Consider the following 9,563-nt stretch of genomic DNA (forward strand, 5'->3'; position numbering starts at 1 on the left):
CAAAAACCCTGTCAGCCGTTCAACAGCAGGAAGTTAAAGAATTTCATATTCGAAATAGGGTCTTGTTTTCAGACATACCAGGGAAAACCACGGTCATTAAACATAATATAATCACTGACACAGGGGATAAGGTTAACCCAAAACCCTATAGGTTACCAGAAGCCTAAAGGGAGTTAGTGTCTAAAGAAATTAAAAAAATGTTAGAATTGGGTGTCATTGAAGAATCGCATAGTGAGTGGTCAAGCCCCATTGTGCTTATTCCAAAGCCCGATGGGAGTGTGTGTTTCTGCAATGACTTCCGGAAATTGAACAGTGTGTCAAAATTCGACGCCTACCCAATGCCTAGGGTGGATGAATTAATTGAAAGTCTTGGAATAGCCAGATATTTAACTACTCTTGACTTAATCAAAGGGTATTGGCAAGTCCTGTTAACTGAGAATGCCAAAGAAAAGACCGCTTTTTCAGCACCAGAAGGGTTATTTCAATACATGATGTTGCCCTTTGGGTTACATGGGGCACCTGCAAACTTTCAAAGAATGATGGATAGGATTCTAAGGCCCCATAGACAGTATGCTGTTGCTTATCTGGATGATGTAGTCATTCATAGCCCTGATTGGCAGGCTCACTTGCCTAGAGTACAAGCAGTGTTGTACTCCATTTGTAGGGCAGGTTTGACAGCCAACCCAAAAAAGTGTTGTCTAGGGATGGAAGAAGTAAAGTATCTTGGGTACACCATTGGCAGAGGTTTGATAAAGCCACAGCTTAATAAAATTGAAGCAATACAAAACTGGCCAGGACCCTTGAATAAGAAGCAGGTGAGAGCCTTCTTAAGGATTACTGGGTATTATAGGATGTTTATACCCAATTTTGCCACCATTGCAGTCCCGCTGACTGACCTTACCAAGGGCAAACAGAAAGTCATGGTGGAATGGAGTCCTGAAGCAGAGAAGGCTTTTCAGGCCTTAAAAGCAGCATTGTGTACCCAACCCGTTCTGGTGACTCCTGATTTTGACAGGGAGTTTGTGGTGCAAACTGATGCATTAGAAGTAGGTATAGGAGCGGTCCTGTCCCAGAGCAAGGACGGTGAGGAACACCCTATTTTTTACCTAAGCAGGAAATTAAATGTACATGAGAGAAACTATGCTACAGTTGAGAAAGAAGCATTGGCCATAAAATGGGCCTTAGAAACTCTCAGGTACTATTTGGTGGGAAGGAAGTTCAGATTGATCACTGACCATGCCCCTTTGAAGTGGATGTCAGAGAACAAAGACAGTAATGCGAGAATAACGAGGTGGTTCTTGGCATTACAGACCTTTATGTTCACGGTAGAACATAGGCCAGGAAGCCAGCTGGCCAATGCAGACGCTTTGTCACGCGTTCACTGTTTGGGGGCTGCAATTGTTCCGGCCCACAGGTCGAAACAAAGGCGCGGGATATGTGATAGAAGCACTGGAGAAGTGTGGAATGGCTTTTACATTTGTCCCAGATTCCTGTCTTATGTCTTTTAAAACCCCCAGGAGAAGTCTATTAGGAAAGAAGACTAGTAATGTCGGCTTCTGTGAAAAGCCGAAACAGGTCCTGGGGGTGTGGATGTGAGGAGAGGGAGGGCTCCATCCACAGGCCACTCCAGGTCTTGGGCCTTTCAGCTTGGTAGCAGCCTCATTAGGGCTTCCACCTGCAACTGGCTGATTTAAGCTGGGTTTGTTTGTGGCTCATTGTCTCATACCTGGGGGAGCTGGCAGTCTAGCCTGTTCAGAGACACTTGGTTAAAACCCTGTAAGTACTGTGCATGTGTTTTGTTGATGGTGAGGGCAATAGGCCCTACCATTGTTATAGCAAGGGAATCTGCTGTGTAGTTAGTGCCCAGCCGGGCTAGGATTTATGTTTATGCTTTTGTTTATACTTTTGTGTGTGGCACAATAAAGACTGGCGCCGACCAATTTGTACGAGATTCCCAGACTTGTCACCTGTTTCTACGGCTGCTGTGTGTAAAAAGGGAGTCAATCTACCCCCGAAGAGGGACCCCTATTCCAACTGTGTCACAATATATATTCTCCTCTTGCTTGTGTGGCTTTCCTCCAGGTACTCTGGTTTCCATCCACATAGATTTTTGTAAGATCCACTGGGGCAGGGACTGATGTGAATTGGCAAACCAACATATTCTCTTTAAAGTGCTGCAGAATATTTGTGCGCTATATAAATAAGTGTAGAGAACTGAGAGGTATTATGGATGTACATTATTTTTTGGACAAAATATGTGTGGTTGTGCTCTAATATATTCATGAGTGCGTTCAACCACCCACAGGACTGATGGTAGCGCTCACATTTCCTTCTCCGGACAAGCATTTTTCCAGATGCCCCAAACAATCTGAAAGGGGATTCATCAGAGAAAATAACTTTATTGCAGTCCAAAGCAGAATATCAGTCTGTCCCTAATGTTTTTCCTGGAGAGAAGTGGCGTCTTTGCTGCCCTTCTTGACACCAGGCCATCCTCCAAAAGTCTTCGTCTTGTGTCATGCCAACAGTAAAGCATCCTGAGACCATTCATGTGTGGGGTTGCTTCTCAGCCAAGGGAGTGGGCTCAATCACAATTTTGCCTAAGAACACAGCCATGAGTAAAGAATGATACCAAAACATCCTCCAAGATCAACTTCTCCCAACCATCCAAGAACAGTTTAGTGACTAACAATGCCTTTTCCAGCATGATGGAGCACCTTGCCATAAGGCAAAAGTGATAACTAAGTGGCTCGGGAACAAAACATTGAAATTTGGGAACCATGGTCAGGAAACTCCCCAAACCTTAATCCCATTGAGAACTTGTGGTCAATCCTCAAGAGGCAGGTGGACAAACAAAAACCCACAAATTCTGACAAACGCCAAGCATTGATTAGGCAAGAATAGGCGGCCATCGGTCAGTATGTGGCCCAGAAGTTGATTGACAGCATGCCAAGGCGAATTGCAGAGATCTTGAAAAAGTAGGGTCAACACTGCAAATATTGACTCTTTGCATAAACTTGATGTAATTGTCAATAAAAGCCTTTGCACTTATGAAATGCTTGGAATTTTACTTCAGTATACCATAGTAACATTTGACAAAAAGGTTTAAAAACACTGAAGCAGCAAACTTTGTGAAAACCAATACTTGTGTCATTCCCCAAACTTTTGGCCATGGCTGTAGTTGGGAAGAAATTTTGACAAGTAGTTTGTAGGAATCACTGTAAAATGAGTTTGTCCTCAGGGGACAGCATGTGCTAAATAGCCACCATTTTTCCAGGGTCTGGCCTAGCAAGGAGATGACCAATATATGGAATTTCCGACAGATAGATGCTTGATGTATGGCCACACACTCACACCTCATATCTCCTGCTTGGGATAAAAATATAGTTTAACTACCAATTTATAAACATTTTTCTAAAATAATTGATATATTTTAAATCATTAAAACATTACCAGTGAATGGACATGTTTATGTTTAATACATTAAAACAAGCTTTACAGTCTTTAGCCAGTCATGATAAATATCTTATTTTACACTTCGATGTATTCATACATTGTTGGATCATTGGACTTGTGTGCTCACTTGCTGGCTTTGTGTGTTCAATCACTGTTAATTTTTGCATCTCTCCTGCTTTTTGGTTGTAAATTGCTAACTATTGTTTCAATATCTAAACCAAAAATATATTTGAAAAGTAGATGTAGTAAAAATTATGGTACTTTTCTTAAAATAGTTGTATATTACATGGTCTACATACACCTTTTAAACCAAATAATTTACTGGGTGATTAACCCTATATAATAGTCTGACATACAATCATTCTCTTTGTGATGGACTCAAACAATTGAGTGGTCTGTATGCTGAGGGGTGGTAAATTGATTTCTTCCAAGGAGGGGGGGGGGGGTGCATAGAAGGATAAATTGTCCCTGTGTGAGGAAAAAATTGTTGTGATCTGTGCTAATGTCAACCACAATATTAGAAGCCAGGTGTTGAAGCCGGATGATTGGCTGAGACCAGATCGTGTAAATTAATATCTGGCGACGCCATTTTGTATGGCCTCTGACTACGCCAATCAAAACCTATACGCACATTAAATAATACATATAAAACATACAAGTGGCACAACACATAGTTGCGCTGTACATCAAAGCAGATAAGCACAAAACACATAGACGCACAACGCATACTAGCGTCTTTACACAATATTCTCACACATGGAAACACTTATAACAAGGTTCCCAAGCATTAAGGTTAATATTAGAGGTTTTATTAGCAAATACTTATGTAATGTATATGATATTTAAGGTACAGAAACTGGTAGACATATCATGTTTGGTACCATTCTAAATCACTGTTTATTTGCAGATCTCCGGTTCTATCGGCAAGGAGATCGCATCATGCGTCTGCAAGTTATGAGTTATATGAAATTAGTGGTTAGAATGTAAATCTGTATGTAGTGTCTTTTAGTAGTTTAAACCAGTACTTTGGCGGGAAAACCACACAAAGCAACATCTGAGGAACTGGGACATACCCCTAGTGACGTTGTATGAACTGTCCAATGACCTGCATCGTACCAGAATGTCCAGGAGCAAGACCCAATGGAAACCTGTTAACTAGTTTCTTTGTTCTGTAAGGTATATAGCTTGGGTACTGGTTATAGTATACAGCCCGAGGATGACCAACTGTATACTGGGACCAGTGCGCACAAGTATGTATTGGCTTGTACCTTTTGTATTTACTTGCTTTTTGCGCTAATTGTTTAGATCACAGCGTGCTATACTTTTCATTGAACAATATAACTTTTTGTGCTTTGGAACCACAATTGGATTGGAAAGCAATTTTTTCTTATGCGACTTGTAGCGCTAAACAGCGACATTTTGGGTATATAGATTTAGGGGTATCAATAGTTGGGGGCTTGTAGCTTTGGAGGTCATGCTACCGAGAGGTCGCATGATAGCGTACGGATCTGAATTTCGCAACAAAGGGTGGTGTCAGGGCTCTGCCGGGGATCAGCGCGGCCTTACCTCCTCGCCGGCTTCCTTTGATCTCCCGGGCGGTTGGGCAGCTGGCGCACGGCTGAGAGGACGGTGAGCATTCTCACCGTGCGTAGGGGACTGCGGGCGGTCCAGTTTCTGGAATCGGGGTTCCCGGCATGGGCGCCGCCATGTCAGTCGGCCCATGTGACGTCAGCTGATCGCTGTGCACCTATCAAAGGGTTCTGTGGGGTATATAGCCTGCATCCACCTTTCTGAAAACTGCCTGAACAACGGTTGTCTCCTAGTCCCTAGTTGAGTTCCGGTCCAGGTTCCTGGCATTCTATTTCCTCTACAGTGTGTTCCATCTCTGCCTGTGTGCCAAGACGTTACTGTGATCCCTGTGCAACAGTGAGTTACCATCTTCCTGTGTGCTAAACGTATCTCTAGTGAACTTCTTGCAACAGTGTATTACCATCTGCCTGTGTACTAAACGTGTATCTAGTGAACCGTGTGCAACAGTGAATTACCATCTGCCTGTGTGCTAAACGTGTCTCTAGTGAACTTCATGCAACAGTGTATTACCATCTGCCTGAGTGCTAAACAAGTCTCTAGTGAACCAGGTGCAACAGTTAATTACCATCTGCCTGTGTGCTAAACGAGCCTCTAGTAAACTTCATGCAACAGTGAATTACCATATCTGCCTGTGTGCTAAACGTGTCACTAGTGAACTTTGTGCTACAGTATTGCCAGACTTCTTTACGTTGTTTGTGGATCACTCCACAGTGCCTTAAATCTTAGGCATCTCTTATTTGGGCCACGGTTATTTGTGTCTCCAATTCCCACTGAGCTCGGGTACCTGGTCAAAGGACCGCGACCTGCTCACAGGGTGTAGCTAAGCCCAAATCCCGATTGGAGGGGTCACTGGCGAACACCATCCTGTGGGTTAGACTCTGCACCATTGCCCAGGTCTCGTCAACACTCGAGAGCTGTGGATGAGGAGAACATATATCCAGGCCCCTCGCCTTCGTTTCCTCCCGCAACCCGGACCCAGAGTTTCCACTTCCCCAGCGCCAAGCGTGACAGTTTGTTCAGGCCATACAATGGAAGCCGCTGGGTCCCAAGGTACAGGGTCCCTTCAGGATCTGGCCTCTCGGATGGATAACCAGGAGGCAGCCCAACAGCAAGTGGCCCTGTACCTGCAGGAGCTCTCTAGACAGCTGGTCTCGATCCAAACTACATTGGCATCTATTCTCCCGGTTCCACCAACTGCAGCCGCTGCACCCCCTCCACCTGTTTTGCCTCAAGGGGCTTCGGGATCCAAATCTCGTCTCCAGTTGGCAACCCTGGAGAGATTTGGTGGTAATCCCAGGCGGTGCCAAGGGTTTATTAACAAATGCGAGATCCAATTTGAATGTCTCCCCCAGTATTTCACCACCTCTCGAGCAAAGGTGGCGTATGTTATTTCCCTGTTGACCGGGGCTGCTCTGGACTGGGTCTCTCCCCTGTGGGAACGAGCTGACCCCATTGTGTCAAATTATGAAGAATTTGTTTCAGCATTTAAAAGGATTTTTGATGAACCAGGCCGCTCCGCTTCAGCCTCATCCGATTTGCTTCGTGTGCGCCAGGGGACCCGATCTGTTGGTCAGTATGTAGTTCAGTTTCAAACCCTGGCATCTGAGCTAAAGTGGAACGAGGAGGCTCTCAAGGCATCCTTCCTCCATGGACTATCAGAAAGGATGAAGGACGAGTTTGCCTCCAGAGATTTACCGGAGTCCTTTGCTGATGTCATCTCACACTGCATCAAGATCGACCTTCGCCATCGGGAACGCTGGGCTAGTAGAGGCAGGGGGGAACGCTTTTAGGTCCGTACTCCTCCTGTGAACCAGTCTTCTCTCTCTCCTAGTAGTGAAGAAGAACCCATGCAGTCAATAAGTCCAAGCTTACAGCTGTAGAACGCAACAGGCGTTTCCAAAATAAATTATGTATTGTGCTGCTCCCGACCACATTTTGAAGAATTGTCCTCTGCTTGCGGGAAATGCGAGACCCTGACTGAAGTAGGGAGCATTCAGTTAGGGGTTATGTCCAAGTCATCCCAAATAACAGACAGTCTACTACCAGTGTCGCTTTCCCATGGGTCCAGGACAAAGAGGGTTAAAGCTCTAATTGATTCTGGAGCGGCAGGCAATTTCATTTCAGATACTCTCATTCGGACTCTAGGTATTCCTGTCGTTCCTTTACCCAATAAACTAGTACTCACCGGCTTAGATGGTAAAACAGTGCTAGGAGAATCTCTTTCTTCTCTCTCTCATCCAGTATCCATCAAGATTGAATGTCTTCATCAGGAATGGCTGGAATTATTTGTGTTACCTAAGTCTCCCTACGAGCTGGTGTTGGGGCTACCCCGGTTAAAAAAGCACAATCCTGTGTTCAATTGGAATAAGATGCAAATTTTGTCCTGGGGATCAAGTTGTTTACAGAAGTGTTTGACCAAGGTGGTTCCTTTGCGTAAGTTAACCACAGTTACCTGTCCATCCAAGATGTTCTCTCCACCCTCTATCTCTGTGGGTCCCTCTCAGTCCAATTTACCAGAGCCCTACCAGGATTTCGCAGATGTATTCTGCGAACAAGCGGCAGATAAACTCCCTCCGCATCGACCATGGGATTGTGCTATTGTCCTGCTTCCGGGGAAGACCCCTCCTCGTGGCCGTGTTTATCCATTATCTGTTCCTGAGACTACTGCTATGGCAGAGTACATTAAGGACAACCTTGCTAAAGGATTTATCCGGCCGTCATCCTCTCCTGCAGGAGCAGGGTTCTTCGTAGGGAAAAAGGACGGAGGGCTCCGCCCTTGTATAGATTATCGGGGCCTAAACCAAATTATGATAAAGAATCGGTATCCACTACCCCTGATTTCCGAACTTTTCGACAAGGTCCGAGGAGCTCAGTTTTTCACCAAACTAGACTTACGCGGGGCCTACAATTTAATTCGGATAAAGGCAGGGGATGAGTGGAAAACCGCATTTAATACTAGGGATGGACACTTCGAGTACCTGCTAATGCCTTTTGGACTCTGTAACACGCCAGCTGTATTTCAAGGCTACGTCAACGAGATTTTTCGGGACATTCTCTATAAATTTGTGGTAGTTTATCTCGATGATATTTTAATTTTTTTCTGCAAACTTACAAGACCATCATCGGCATGTACTAGAAGTGTTGTCTCGTCTCCGAAATCATCGTCTCTTTGGAAAGTTGTCAAAATGCCTCTTTAATCAGACCTCGGTACCCTTCCTGGGGCATATAATCTCTGGAAAAATTCTTCAAATGGACCCTGATAAACTGAAAGCTATTGCCGACTGGCCTCAGCCTACTTCGTTGAAAGCTACTCAACGTTTCTTTATTTTGCAAATTATTATAGGTTCATTCCACATTTTTCCACATTGGTCTCTCCTATCACTTCTCTCACAAGGAAGGGAGCCAGCCCATCCTCTTGGCCTGATCCAGCAATACAAGCTTTTAAAAAATAAAAAATTGCATTTTCCACAGCCCCAATTCTCCGCCAGCCTCAGCTGGATCAACCATTTACGGTAGAAGTGGACGCATCCTCCATTGGAATTGGGGCCGTATTGTCTCAGATCGCTGAAGATGGGAAGATCCACCCCTGCGGATTCTTCTCCCGGAAATTCTCTCTCGCAGAGAAAAATTATATTATTGGAGATCAGGAACTATTAGCTATATGCTTGGCACTAGAGGAATGGCGTTATCTTCTGGAAGGAGCTAGATTTCCAGTTACGGTCATTACCGACCATAAGAACCTAACTTATCTACAAACTGCTCATAGATTGAATGCCAGGCAGGCCCGATGGTCTCTTTTTTTTTTCCAGGTTCAATCTAAGGCTTCACTTTCGCCCAGGCATTTTAAACAAAAAAGCGGATGCTCTCTCCCCTTCTTTTATGACTATGGTAGAGGAAGAGGACCATCCGCAGATGCGCCCAATTCTTGATCCAATTGTTTTCGCTCCTACACAGATATCCTCTCCGCCTCCGGGAAAAAATTTTGTTATTCCCAGTTTACGTAAAAAACTGTTGACATGGGCTCACGCTTCGTTATTTGCTGGTCATACAGGAATCACTAAAACTTATCAATTCCTACTATGTTCCTACTGGTGGCCCACCATGAAGGGAGATGTCAGAGAATTTGTCCTGTCCTGTATTAAATGTGCGCAGCATAAGACACCTCGCAGGAGGGTAATGGGTCCATTACGCCCATTACCGGTTCCAGTTGCCCCATGGACTCATATCTCTATGGACTTCATTTCCGAGCTACCTCGATGCAAGGGACACAATACGGTATGGGTGGTCGTGGATCGCTTCTCAAAAATGGCACATTTTGTTCCTCTGGTCGGTCTTCCATCAGCTCCTCAATTGGCTAAAATATTCATCGGGGATATCTTCAGATTACACGGTCTCCCTAAGGAGATAATCTCTGATCGTGGGGTCCAATTCGTGGCCAAATTTTGGAGAGCCCTGTGCAATACATGTGGAATTAAATTAAAATTTTCTTCAGCATACCACCCTCAGACGAATGGTCAAAC

This window comes from Taudactylus pleione, unplaced genomic scaffold (genome assembly GCF_031769625.1).
Source record: "Taudactylus pleione unplaced genomic scaffold, aTauple2 ptg000207l, whole genome shotgun sequence".
Classification (NCBI taxonomy): Eukaryota; Metazoa; Chordata; class Amphibia; order Anura; family Myobatrachidae; genus Taudactylus; species Taudactylus pleione.